Genomic DNA, 15,000 nt, shown 5'->3' on the forward strand with positions numbered 1-15,000 from the left:
GAAAGTAATTCTTAGTAAACTATTTAACGTGACTTTTCTAGCAGGTATAAAACCAAAAAAGTACTCTAAATTACATATAATAACCAACGAGATTATTTTTATAGAAAAGCATAAAACACACTTTAATCAGAAACTAATTTCTAGTGACAGTAATGTAAGTATCATTAGCAGCCATTGCCAGGCCCTCCTTGGTCCTAGCTTGGGTGGAGAGGGGCTTGGGCACTGATCATATGTATATATGGTCAGCCTCTAGGGCATTGTCCTGCTTGATAGGACAATGTCACTGTCCCTCCTCTCGTAAGTTTCATGCAATGTATATTAAAGGATATCATATTCAAGGTAACAGTAAGAGTTTGAGAGAGAGAGAGAGAGAGAGAGAGAGAGAGAGAGAGAGAGAGAGAGAGAGAGAGAGAGAGAGAGAGAGACTTCTCAGTATTCAATTTAATAAATTTGTTTTAAAAAATAGCCACAGTCTATTTTATTGTTAATTTCATCAAACATTTAAAAAAATAGTCAATCAAATTTTCATTACACAAAATATCGCTGAAAATATTAAAATTGCTTATTTTTTTCTGTTTTTTACTCATATATATATATATATATATATATATATATATATATATATATATATATATATATATATATATATATATATATATATATATATATATATATATATAAGGAAAATACCGTACGGATATATTAGCAAAGACTAAATTATGAAGGTTCCCAGACACGGATGTGGAACCAGGGTTGCCAGTTTGGCCTTTTTTCAGGCCAAAAAATCTCAAAATTATCCTTTTTTCAAATTAGTTGGCCTTTAGTAATATCATGAAATAAAATGTGGGCTTTGAATACTATATTTCTGGCCTTTTTCTAATAATGAATTGGCCTTTTAAAGCTGTGGTTGATTATAAATTGGCCTTTTCCCATTTAGAAAATCTGGCAACCCTGTGGAACCTATGGCTGACGACTGTTGCCGGGAAAACGCAATATTTGCTTATATTTATTACTTTTAAAAATCTATTTTTCTTTTTTTAAGTAAAGTCTAAATTTAATCAATAAGATATTGAGATTTTCAAAACAAAGTATTTAAGTTTTGAAAGATTGCTTTAATTTTTAGTAGAAAATTTATATAAAAGAGTTGTGTACCAAGAAATGGTATTGAATAAGTGGAAGCTCGAAGCCTGCTAGCTCTTGTAGTTTAAGTCCTAAGTAAAATTTCTCTCGGTTTCCATTTTTAAAGTGCTAAGCTCAGCAGAGCTAGTGCTATATAATATATATCATAAGTACATAGTGCTATATAATATATATCATAAGTACATAGTGCTATATAATATATATCATAAGTACATAGTGCTATATAATATATATCATAAGTACAAACCAATAATTTAAAGTATAGCATTCAATGATTCAATGCTTATAGACAAACTTTGGTGTTTATAACATACATTCAGTATTTCAGTTACTGAAATTGAGAGCTTTTAATTAGAATAAAAGAAGTTATAATATATCTGTTCATCTAAATCAGAAGTTCAGAACAGGTATTAATCGAGTGTCTTTGTTCTTCATTTCGAGACACTTTTCTCAGTACCTGTGTCATGTTCTTGATCCTATTATATATATATATATATATATATATATATATATATATATATATATATATATATATATATATATATATATATATATATATATAAATATATATATATATATATATATATATATATATATATATATATATATATATATATATATATATATATATATATATATATACTGTATATTATTAATTGCTAAGCTACAACCCTAGTTGGAAAAGCAGAATGCTATAACCCCAGGGGCTCCAACAGGGAAAATATCCCAGCGAAGAAAGGAAACAAGGAAAAAATAAACATATTAAGAATATTAAAATAAATATCTCCTATATAAACTACAAAAACTAACAAAACAAGAGGAAGAGAAATAAGATAGAATGGTGTACCCTCAAGCAAGAGAACTCTAATCCAAGACAGTGGAAGGCCATTTTACAGAGGCTATGGCACTACCCAAGGCTAGAGAACAATGGTTTGATTTTGGAGTGTCCTTCTCCTAGAAGAGCTGCTTACCTATTAGCTTAACTAATAATAATAATAATGATAATAATAATAATAATAATAATAATCTCATGAAAGAGAATAGAACTAGTCAAGAAAGTTAACGCGCAAAATACAGAGTTGCTAGCTTGGAATGTCTTCATCGAAGAATTTATGTCCTATTATGTCCATTAAGAGAAGGTCACACAGCTATGTGTCCACGGAGCGTAAAGGGTCCAATTTAAGCTCGTTTTTAACAATTGCTGAGTAAGAGAACTTCACACACGAGTTGAGAAGATGGAATACCATAGTAACCCAGTGAGTATTTTAGACCTACTGTAACTTACGTGAAAATTTCTTAATGTTTCATGGGTGGTTTTCATACTGAATCACAACAACAACAACAACAACAAAGCTTTATAGAACATAAACTAGTTACAACTCAAAAAGCTATGGAAAGAATATTGATGGGAATAACATTAAGGGGATATCCTACTACTACTACTACTACTAATAATAATAATAATTATAACAAAGCTTTAGAGAACATAAACTGAATTTAGTTACAACTCAAAGAACTATGGAAAGAATAATGATAGGAATAACACTAAGAGGATAATCTCACGTGTAAGGCAAACAAATGCACATTATTATTATTATTATTATTATTATTATTATTATTATTATTATTATTATTATTATTATTATTATTATTATTATTATTAGTTAAGCTACAACCCTAGTTGGAAGAGCAGGATGCTATAAGCCTAGGGCTCCAACAGGGAAAATAGCTCAGTAAGGAAAAGAAACAAAGAAATAAATATAATACAAGAAATGTGACGAACAATCAAAGAATATTTTAAGAACAGTTAGAACAGTAGAATAAATCTTTCATATATAATCTAGAGGAAGAGAAATTAGAAAGAACAGTGTGCCCGAGTGGCACCCTCAAGTTAGTGGTTGAGAGCTTTGGTTTATAGGCCTATAAGTTAGTTAACTGGGAGAGTTGGGTGGGACCATGGGACTCACCCAAACCTTTTCTTCAACTCCTTCACATTGGAGTAAAGTATACTCCTATAACCTACTTATAAACCGTTACTCTCTCTCTCTCTCTCTCTCTCTCTCTCTCTCTCTCTCTCTCTCTCTCTCTCTCTCTCTCTCTCTCTCTCTCTCTAATAATAATAATACGGGACATTTTATCAAATATTACCTTTACACTAAATTCCATTCGATTTGGCTTTGAGCTTTTCTCATCACATTACGTTTTTTATCATATCTATTTTCGTTTACTCATGATTATAATCTATGAGTTTCCATTTAACGTTTTTTTTTTTTTTTAAATTACGAGTTTACATTCAACAGTTTATATGTTTATAATGCCTATTAGTGTTTCCGTCAGAACAGGCTAGGCCTAGGCCTATGCTACACACTGTTTCACAAGGACAAGAAGTTTGGAAGAAAATCCTGCTAAAAAAGGATGAAAAATATATTGTAATGTTGTTACTCTTCTGAATTAATCTATATTGTTCATTAATTCACTTGAAGTTTATTTATATCTTTGTTTTCTTTCCTTACTGAGCTATTTTTCCCTATTGACGCCTTTGGGTTTATAGTATCCTGCTTTTCCAACTTGGGTTGTAGCTCCATCATTTCCTCCTACGCCTATTGACGCAAAGGGCCTTAGCTAATAATAATAACCAGATAATTTACAGATGACGAGTCAAAAGAGAAAAATGGGAATTAGGACTCATATATATTTTTTATATTTATATTTTTTATATTTTTTAAATTTTGCCCCGGACTACAGCACCACCAACCAACCACAGTCCTCCGTTTCATCGATCGTAGCGTGAGGGTAAACACCATCCTTCCTCTCTCTCTCTCTCTCTCTCTCTCTCTCTCTCTCTCTCTCTCTCTCTCTCTCTCATATTTCTTCGTCTATTTTTACCTGTCCCCTCTGCTTACTGTTTTGTTTGCTCCTATATCCTGTTTATTCCCTTACTGATTATCTCTCTCTCTCTCTCTCTCTCTCTCTCTCTCTCTCTCTCTCTCTCTCTCTCTCTCTCTCATATTTCTTCCGTCTATTTTTACCTGTCCCCTCCGCTTACTGTTTTGTTTGCTCCTATATCCTGTTTATTCCCTTACTGATTCTCTCTCTCTCTCTCTCTCTCTCTCTCTCTCTCTCTCTCTCTCTCTCTCTCTCTCTCTCTCTCTCATATTTCTTCGTCTATTTTTACCTGTCCCTTCTGCTTACTGTTTTGTTTGCTCCTATATCCTGTTTATTCCCTTACTGATTCTCTCTCTCTCTCTCTCCTCTCTCTCTCTCTCTCTCTCTCTCTCTCTCTCTCTCTCTCTCTTCGTCTATTTTTAAATTCTCTCCCTGTTTACCTTTTTGTGTGCCTATATCTCATGTCTATTCCCTTACTAATTCTCTCTCTCTCTCTCTCTCTCTCTCTCTCTCTCTCTCTCTGTTGGACCTTTATATGAGTCTCTGTCCGTCTCTTTGCCCAGTAGCGTTTTGTCCGTGACGAAGTAAACACGTGCTCCGCTCATCTCCGTCTCCTTGTTTGTGTGTTTCAAGTGCCGGCATTATCACTAGCCAATCTACAACCCTAATTGGAAAAGCAGGATGCTATGAGCCCAAGTGCGTCAACATGGGGGAAAATAGCCTAGTGAGGAAAGGAAATTAACTATTTACGAGAAGTTATGTATAAGGACTATAAAAGCCCAAGTGCGTCAACATGGGGGAAAATAGTCTAGTGAGGAAAGGAAATTAACTATATACGAGAAGTTATGTATAAGGAATATATAAGCCCAAGTGCGTCAACATGGGGGGAAAATAGCCTAGTGAGGAAAGGAAATTAACTATATACGAGAAGTTATGTATAAGGACTATAAAAGCCCAAGTGCGTCAACATGGGGAAAATAGTCTAGTGAGGAAAGGAAATTAACTATATACGAGAAGTTATGTATAAGGAATATATAAGCCCAAGTGCGTCAACATGGGGGAAAATAGCCTAGTGAGGAAAGGAAATTAACTATATACGAGAAGTTATGTATAAGGACTATAAAAGCCCAAGTGCGTCAACATGGGGGAAAATAGTCTAGTGAGGAAAGGAAATTAACTATATACGAGAAGTTATGTATAAGGAATATATAAGCCCAAGTGCGTCAACATGGGGGAAAATAGTCTAGTGAGGAAAGGAAATTAACTATATACGAGAAGTTATGTATAAGGAATATATAAGCCCAAGTGCGTCAACATGGGGGAAAATAGCCTAGTGAGGAAAGGAAATTAACTATATACGAGAAGTTATGTATAAGGACTATAAAAGCCCAAGTGCGTCAACATGGGGGAAAATAGTCTAGTGAGGAAAGGAAATTAACTATATACGAGAAGTTATGTATAAGGACTATAAAAGCCCAAGTGCGTCAACATGGGGGAAAATAGTCTAGTGAGGAAAGGAAATTAACTATATACGAGAAGTTATGTATAAGGAATATATAAGCCCAAGTGCGTCAACATGGGGGAAAATAGCCTAGTGAGGAAAGGAAATTAACTATATACGAGAAGTTATGTATAAGGACTATAAAAGCCCAAGTGCGTCAACATGGGGGAAAATAGTCTAGTGAGGAAAGGAAATTAACTATATACGAGAAGTTATGTATAAGGACTATAAAAGCCCAAGTGCGTCAACATGGGGGAAAATAGTCTAGTGAGGAAAGGAAATTAACTATATACGAGAAGTTATGTATAAGGAATATATAAGCCCAAGTGCGTCAACATGGGGGAAAATAGCCTAGTGAGGAAAGGAAATTAACTATATACGAGAAGTTATGTATAAGGAATATAAAAGCCCAAGTGCGTCAACATGGGGAAAATAGCCTAGTGAGGAAAGGAAATTAACTATATACGAGAAGTTGTGTATTAGGAATATATAAGCCCAAGTGCGTCCACATGGGGGAAAATAGCCCAGTGAGGAAAGGAAATTAACTATATACGAGTTATGTATAAGGAATATAAAAGGCGAAGTCCGTCAACATGGGGGAAAATAGCCCAGTGAGGAAAGGAAATTAACTATATACGAAAAGTTGTGTATTAGGAATGTAAAATATCAGATTAACGTTAAAATAGATCTGTTTGTAAGTTGCCAGCTTTTAAATAACAGATGATCAGTATCGTTAACAGCTAGTTATGTACGAAATTGGCATAATTTGAAGTCTTAAGTGTTTGTTAATTTATTTAATTATTCGTTTATTAAGTGTTTTATGTCTTTAGTTTATCCTACTGGTGGGAATTCAAACAGGATTACAACATTGGGCAAAATCAGTAGGATTATTGTGAAATTGCCAAGTTTGAAATGGCCGACGCTATAAAGTTAGTGTAAAAAGTTCAACATTATTTTTTATTATTATAAATAATTGTGTAATTGTTTAAATAATTGCGCAGAAGATCCTTCTTCTATTCAATTAATCAGTATAATTAATCTAAATTAACATCAGTGCAATCTCTCACCAGCTATCGAATTAATAATTTCAGACAAGAATTAGGTCATTTCTGCTCAAGTGATTATTGTTGTTATTATTATTACAAGCTAAGCTACAACCATAGCTGGAAAATGACATGCTATGAACCCAAAGGCTCCAACAGGGGGAAAATAGCCCAGTGAGGAAAAAGGAAACTAGGAAGTAAACTATAAGAGGAGCATTGACCAATCAAAATAAGATATTTTAAGAAGAATTGGGTATTTTCTACTCGTGATTATTAATTATCAGTTAACACGTAATTGGATTATGAAATAATGGGTTCCCGCTGAACAGGGAAAAATAGCCCAGTGAGGAAAAGGAAACGAGGAAGTAAACTATAAGAGAAGCATTGAACAATCAAAATAAGATATTTTAAGAAGAATTGGGTATTTTCTACTCGTGATTATTAATTATCAGTTAACACCTAATTGGATTATGAAATAATGGGTTCCCACTAGGATCCATTTTCCACGAATTCGGACCACGTGAAATTCAGGTAGGAGGCGTCTGCAACTCGTTTCTATGGTAACATCCTCTAGCTTTTTTTTTCTTGTTGCTCTGAGCTTAGGTGGCTGGTAGCTGCTGGTGGTATATTGCTTGTTTTCTAGATTGTATTTTAGTATTTAAGGTTGTTGGTGTTTTTTTGGTTTTCTAGATTTTGTTTTTCTTAGTTTTCTAGATTGTTTCTTCTTTAAAATTTTCCAGATTGTATTTTTAGTATTTTAGGTTGTTTGTGTTTTTTAGTTTTCTAGATCATGTCTTTTTTAAAAATTTCTAGATTGTATTTTTGGTATTTTAGGTTGTTTGTGTTTTTAGTTTTCTAGCATGTATTTCTAGTATTTTAGGGTTGTTTGTGTTTTTTAGTTTTCTAGATTGTTCTACTTTAAAAGTTTCTAGATTGTATTTTTTTAGTATTTTAGGTTGTTTGTGTTTTTTAGTTTTCTAGATTTTGTTTTTTTAGTTTTATAGATTGTTTCTTCTTTAAAATATTCTAGATTGTATTTTATTATTCTAGGTTGTTTGTGTTTTTTAGTTTTCTAGATTTTGTTTTTTTTTAGTTTTCTAGATTGTTTCTTCTTTAAAAATTTCTAGATTGTATTTTTTTTAGTATTTTAGGTTGTTTGTGTTTTTTAGTTTTCTAGATTTTGTTTTATTAGCTGTAGGTTGTTTGTGTTTTTTAGTTTTATAGATTTTGTTTTTATTAGCTGTAGGTTGTTTGTGTTTTTAGTTTTCTAGATTTTGTTTTTATTAGCTGTAGGTTGTTTGTGTTTTTTAGTTTTCTAGATTTTGTTTTTATTAGCTGTAGGTTGTTTGTGTTTTTAGTTTTCTAGATTTTGTTTTTTTAGTTTTATAGATTGTTTCTTCTTTAAAATTTTCTAGATTGTATTTTTTTAGTATTTTAGGTTGTTTGTGTTTTTTAGTTGTCTAGATTTTGTTTTTTTAGTTTTATAGATTGTTTCTTCTTTAAAATTTTCTAGATTGTATGTTTAGTATTATAGGTTGGTTATGTTTTTTAGTTTTTTAGATTTTGCTTTTTCAGTTTTATAGGTTCCTTGTTTTTTTTTTTTAGTTTTCTAGGTTGCTTGTGTTATTAGTTTTCTAGATTTTGTTTTTATTAGCTGTAGGTTGTTTGTGTTTTTTAGTTTTCTAGATTGTTTTTTTCGATATCAGCACTCAATTAGGTCGAAATATTCTTATTAGACAAAATATTTCCGCCTTTAACAGATATGGCTGAAAGCCGGTATCCTATATTATTATCATTACTACTACTACTAGCTAAGCTACAACCCTAGTTGAAAAAGCAGGATGCTATAAGCCTAAGGGCTTCAACCGGGAAAAATAGCCCAAAGAGGAGAGGAAGCAAGGAAATAGAATACAAGAGAAGTAATGAACAATCAAAATAGAATATTTTAAGAACAACAACGACATTAAATTGGATCTTTCTTAAATAAACTATAAAATCTTAAAACAAAAACAAGAAGAGAAACAAGATAGAATAGCATGCTCGAGTGTACCCTCAAGCAAGAGAACCCTTTAAGACTAGCTAATCCTTAAACTGATACATGGAGACAACAAATGAATTCTCTATTACAAATTGATAATCGTTAATTTGTAATAGGTTGTAATGTATCGGCTGTAAGTTGGGAACTCATGGGAAGGACTTTTTCCCGCGCAAACAGTGTCCTCTCTCTCTCTCTCTCTCTCTCTCTCTCTCTCTCTCTCTCTCTCTCTCTCTCTCTCTCTCTCTCTCTCTCTCGTGTGTGTTTGTGTGTGTGTGTGTGTGTGTGCAGTGACAGGTTTCATCTGCCATAAACGTTGATAACAAATTTGTTTACCTTGAAGCTTGTGCGCGGTTCTGTTCACAGCTACATACATACGTATACACACAATGTTATTTAGTAGTATTGAACTGGTCGGTGCTAGGCTGGTAGTGGTCATTTCAAACATGAGGTAATTGCTGTAGAGTTGGTGAGGGAGAGAGAGAGAGAGAGAGAGAGAGAGAGAGAGAGAGAGAGACGTATATATATATATATATATATATATATATATATATATATATATATATATATATATATATATATATATATATATATATATATATATATATTCTTAGGTAGTTGGTTGGCCAGGGCACCAGCCACCCGTTGAGATACTACCGCTAGAGAGTTATGGGGTCTTTTGACTGGCCAGACAGTACTACATTGGATCCTCCTCTCTGGTTACGGTTCATTTTCCCTTTGCCTACATACACACTGAATAGTCTGGCATATTCTTTACATATTCTCCTCTATCCTCATACACCTGACAACACAGATTACCACACAATTCTTCATCACCCAAGGGGTTACTGCACTGTAATTGTTCAGTGCCACTTTCCTCTTGGTAAGGGTAGAAGAGACTCTTTAGCTATGGTAAGCAGCTCTTCTAGGAGAAGGACACTCCAAAATCAAACCACTGTTCTCTAGTCTTGGGTAGTGCCATAGCCTCTGTACCATGGCCTTTCACTGTCTTGGGGTTAGAGTTCTCTTGCTTGAGGGTACAATCGAGCACACTCTCCTATCTTATTCTCTTCCTCTTGTTTTGTTAAAGTTTTTATAGTTTATATAGGAGATATTTATTGTTGTTACTCTTCTTAGAATATTTTATTTTCCTTTTTTCCTTTCCGCACTGAGCTATTTTTCCCTGTTGGAGCCCCTGGGCTTATAGCATACTGCTTTTCCAACTAGGGTTGTAGCTTAGTAAGTAATAATAATAATAATAATAATAATATATATATATATATTTATATATATATATATATATATATATATATATATATATATATATTATATATATATATATATTATATATATATATATATATATATATATATATACGGGATGTGTTATTTTAACAGTTCACTACTTCTCTTGCAGTTTATTTCATTTTTTTCCTTTCCTCACTGGGTTATTTTTCCCTGTTGTGGCCCTTTGGCTTACAGTATAGCATCCTGATGTGAGAGAGAGAGAGAGAGAGAGAGAGAGAGAGAGAGAGAGAGAGGAGAGAGAGAGAGAGAGAGAGAGAGTAACAAAATAGCGCAAAAACTTCAAGGTAAACAAATTAGTTTGGGGGTTAACGTTTATGGTGGCAGATGTAACCTGTCACAGCTAATAGTTCGGCACCTTTGTTTGCGCGGGAAAAACATTCCGGTGCCTTTACAACCAACTACAGTACATTCCTATACCATTACAAATGAACTATGATCAATTAGTACTAAATAAATCATTTATAATCGTCACTTATCAGTATTAACATAAGCTGGGCTTAAAATGTGTTATAGGCCTATATGTTATACCGGCTTCTTGGCCATATCTGGAAAAAACGGGAGATATCTTTGCTTAAAAGGAATAATTTAGACCTATGTGAGTGCTGATATTGAAAACTTTAAGAAACATGAATGAATATTTAGCGGTTCCATGGTAAGTGTTTACGCATTGCCTTCCAGATTCATAGTTTAGCCTATGTAGGCCTACTTCCTTATAAGCTTAAGAGTAAAACATTTCTTATGTAATACATACTTTCTGTATGGAATAGAGTGATTTAAAACATTTTCATATTTACATAACTGTGTATTAAAGCATTTTATTTAATGATATAAGCATATTAATAAGTATTAAGTATTTTTTTTCTTTTAAATGGTAGCATTTCATGACTACTGTTTAGTTGTATTTAGAGGTTTAAAAGAAACTTGGAATTGTGCCCATGTGATCTGGTAATTGGAGTTGGGGGCTAGAGTGAGCTTAGGCCTACTTGTGGTTCTCCTATTTCAGTTGATTTTTTTTTCAACTTTTAACGGAAATTCACTCGTATTATTATTATTATTATTATTATTATTATTGTTGATGTTGTTGTTATTGTTGTTGTTATTAGCTAAGTTACAACCCTAGTTGGAAAAGCTAGATGGTATAAGCCCAAGGGCTCCAACAGGGAAAAAATACATTTCCCGCCTTTTCCAGATTTTCCGAAAGCCGGTAACTTATTATTATTATTATTATTATCATCTAAGCTACAACCTTATGTGGAAAAGCAGAATGCTATAAGCCTCAGGGCTCCAACAGGGAAAAATAGCCAAGTGAGGAAAGTAAATAAGGAAATAGATAAACTACAAAGAAAAAGTAATGAACAAATATGAAAAATATAAGAGTTACAACAGTAAATTTTATTACATTGAAATTTATCCGGCTTTAGACATTTTAAATGACGCTGACCGTTACCGATATTCAACGTCTATATTTAATAAAAAAAAACAATTGAACGCCAAAACATGTTTTGGTTACTGGAATTAATTTTGCATTTTGACACCACGTGGGCGAGTATTTTGTCGTTATTTTAATTATATAATTAGTCTAATCACCTTATATAATTGGTGTATGATTTGCTCGCAGTTTAACGTTATGCCATATCCTTGCTTCTCTGCATTTTGCCATTATTTTAATTATCAAATCAACAAGTAAGTTCGAATTATAGATATACACTCGGGCACACTTTTCTGTCTAGTTTCTTTTCCTCTTCTGTTAAGTGTTTATAGTTTAAAAGGAAATATTTATTTTAATATTGTTACTACTGTATTCCTAAAATAATTTATTTTTCCTTATTTCTTTGTTTCCTTTCCTTACTGGGCTATTTTCCCTGTTGGGGCCCCTGGGCTTGTAGCATCCTGCTTTTCCAACTAGGGTTGTAGCTCAGCATTTAATAGTAATAATGATAATAATACTCAAATCTGGTACACATTTTTTCACATGTTAATGTTTCCATTTTACGATGGTCAAATATTGATATTTTCAACGACGGTTAGATGTTTATAGATGTATTTTTCTGGGGGACAATTTTTTAGAGATATTTTCTACGAGGGAAAAATGTTTGTAGATGTAATTTCTCACAAGTTTATAAGTATTTTCTCTAGGGCAATATGTTTATAGAAGTAATTCTCACAAGGGCCGAATGTTAAGAATCCTTTATATACATACATACATATACCAAGGCACTTCCCCCAATTTTGGGGGGTAGCCGACATCAACAAATGAAACAAAACAAAAAAGGGGACCTCTACTCTCTACGTTCCTCCCAGCCTAACAAGGGGACTCAACCGAGTTCAGCTGGTACTGCTAGGGTGCCACAGCCCACCCTCCCACATTATCCACCACAGATGAAGCTTCATAACGCTGAATCCCCTACTGCTGCTACCTCCGCGGTCATCTAAGGCACCGGAGGAAGCAGCAGGGCCTACGGGAACAGCGTCACAATTGCTCGCCATTCATTCCTATTTCTAGCACGCTCTTTTGCCTCTCTCACATCTATCCTCCTATCACCAGCGCCTTCCTTCACTCCATCCATCCAACCAAATCTTGGCCTTCCTCTTGTACTTCTCCCATCAACTCTTGCATTCATCACCTTCTTTGGCAGGTAGCCATTTTCCATTCTCTCAACATGGCCAAACCACCTCAACACATTCATATCCACTCTAGCTGCTAACTCATTTCTTACACCCGTTCTCACTCTCACCACTTCGTTCCTAACCCTATCTACTCGAGGTACACCAGCCATACTCCTTAGACACTTCATCCTTTATATAAGAATGATAAATGAACGTTTATAGCAGTTGATTGGAGAACTGTATTTTAAAGATCTTTTGTATTGAATAATCGTAGCATTTATTGTTATTTTTTGACGGGAAAAAGTAGCTATTCTAGATTTCAAAAGTTTAAAGTAAAGCCAATGTGAGAAAAAATAAGTTTGCAACGGAAAATGTTATCAATCTCGCTTTATGTAACTTATAAAATAGTGATTTTTATAACTTCATTCACCCCTTGGTCTAGTTTCACTATAAAGTCTGGACTATAGTGCCTTTGGCTGAGGTTTCATATGATGGGAAGTGTTAGCATTTTAGTAGATATTATGAAGGATTTATATCTAAGGGAAATTTAACCAAAAAAACTTCGTAAGTGAACTTCACATGCACGCTGTAGGCATTACTTGAGGATCATTGCTCTATAGGCCTATCCTACTTTACCTCAGCTCCCTCTTTCTTTTTCATTTATCGTGTCCAACTTCTAACTTTTAGTTTATTGTTAATGGGTGGGTTTTCCATCAGTTATACATGGATGATGTATGTTTTGCAGGGTTAAGGGCTGGCTTATATTTTCCAAATTTATTAAATCTAGTCCTATTGTTACTGCTCAGATAAAGGTCTATAGATTTTATAGACCTTGGTTCAGATAGACTCGGCAACTTTGCTTCGCAGGAATGCATAAAATATATAGGCCTATTATATATATATATATATATATATATATATATATTATAATATTATATATATATATATATATATTATATATATGAATGGAAAGGGTTTATCAATAACCATATTTATTTTAGGCATATAGTGTATATATAGTATATATATATATATATTATATATATACTATATATATTATTATATATATATATATATATATATATATATATATATATATATATATATATAATGGGAAACTGATTATCAATAACCATATTTATTTTTCGAAACTTCATAGGACTAGATAGGATAATCAGAGTTTATTATTATTATTTTTTTTTAATAGATAATTCTGTCGTAATAATGTTTGAATTGATATGCCTTTAATTTTTAGGTCTCCAGATTATAAAATCATATTAGTAATTGGGGCAATTTACTGAATGGTGCGGTTACTTATTTCTCTCTCGCCGAGTACTTTGATATATATATATATATATATATATATATATATATATATATATATATATATATACACCCCTTTCTGAGTGGTGATACCTTAACGCGGTGAAATAGTTTGTGTATCGCCCTGATCAGCAAAGCTGTCGTAGTCAGGGCCACCCAAACTAGGTTGGTTTGCTGCGAGTGATCAGACAAAAATCTCTCGCCATCACCAATCTGCATGGTGATGAAACTGGCCAAACCCGAGGCATGAATAAAGACATGTCTGAGGCCTTTGTCCTGCAGTGGACTAGAAACGGGTGTATTTGCTGTTGTACTATATATATATATATATATATATATATATATATATATATATATATATATATATATATATATATATATATATATATATATATATGTATATATATATATATTCATGAGTTGCCTTTAAACCTTTAAACTAAAGTATAGGTCACTTCCCCAATCCACTCGTTCTTTTATCATCATCATCTCCTCCTACGCCTAGGCCTATTTACGCAAAGGGCCTCGGTTAGATTTCGCCAGTCGTCTCTATCTTGAGCTTTTAATTCAATACTTTTCCATTCATCATCTCCTACTCCGCGCTTCATAGTCCTCAGCCATGTAGGCCTGGTCTTCAATGTAAAAGTTATTTTTTTTTCATCGTCTTAGAAATTTTAGTTGATTCGTGAAATTTGGAGTTCGTAGAAGCTTAGGCCTATGTTAGATATTTGAATATTGCGCGTTTAATACCAAAAGAAATATGCCTATGAACCCAAAGCTATTTTTTGCAGCCTACGTAATATTATTGTATACATAAACAGTATAGCTGGTAAAAGCTTTAAAGAAATCAGGGTTTCCTCAAGTAAGACAATTAGCTTTGATGGGTTTAATATTCTCTCTCTCTCTCTCTCTCATCTCTCTCTCTCTCTCACTCTCTCTCTCTCTCTCTCTCGTAATGTATTCATAGTTAAATAATTTCCTTTTTTTTATTTGTTGTCAAATTGTTCCTCAATATTTTTTCCATTTACATCTCTCTCTCTCTCCTCTCTCTCTCTCTCCTCTCTCTCTCTCTCTCTCTCTCCTCCAAGAGGACGGGGTTTGTCTGGTTGTGTGTGTGGTAGATTCTATTGTTTATCAATTTTGTGTTTTCTATTGTTT

General features: G+C 33.0%; 1 protein-coding gene across 1 annotated transcript in view; it reads left to right on the plus strand.

Moving 5' to 3' along the window:
- The first annotated feature begins 6,772 nt into the window (after positions 1 to 6,772).
- Positions 6,773 to 15,000, plus strand: part of LOC137624565 (WSCD family member AGAP003962-like) — a 392,441-nt gene continuing 384,213 nt past the window's right edge. The window contains exon 1 of the mRNA XM_068355501.1: positions 6,773 to 7,101. The gene's annotated coding sequence lies outside the window, so the exon portion shown is untranslated. The remainder of the gene's footprint in view (positions 7,102 to 15,000) is intronic.

This window comes from Palaemon carinicauda, chromosome 2, assembly GCF_036898095.1.
Source record: "Palaemon carinicauda isolate YSFRI2023 chromosome 2, ASM3689809v2, whole genome shotgun sequence".
Taxonomy (NCBI): Eukaryota; Metazoa; Arthropoda; class Malacostraca; order Decapoda; family Palaemonidae; genus Palaemon; species Palaemon carinicauda.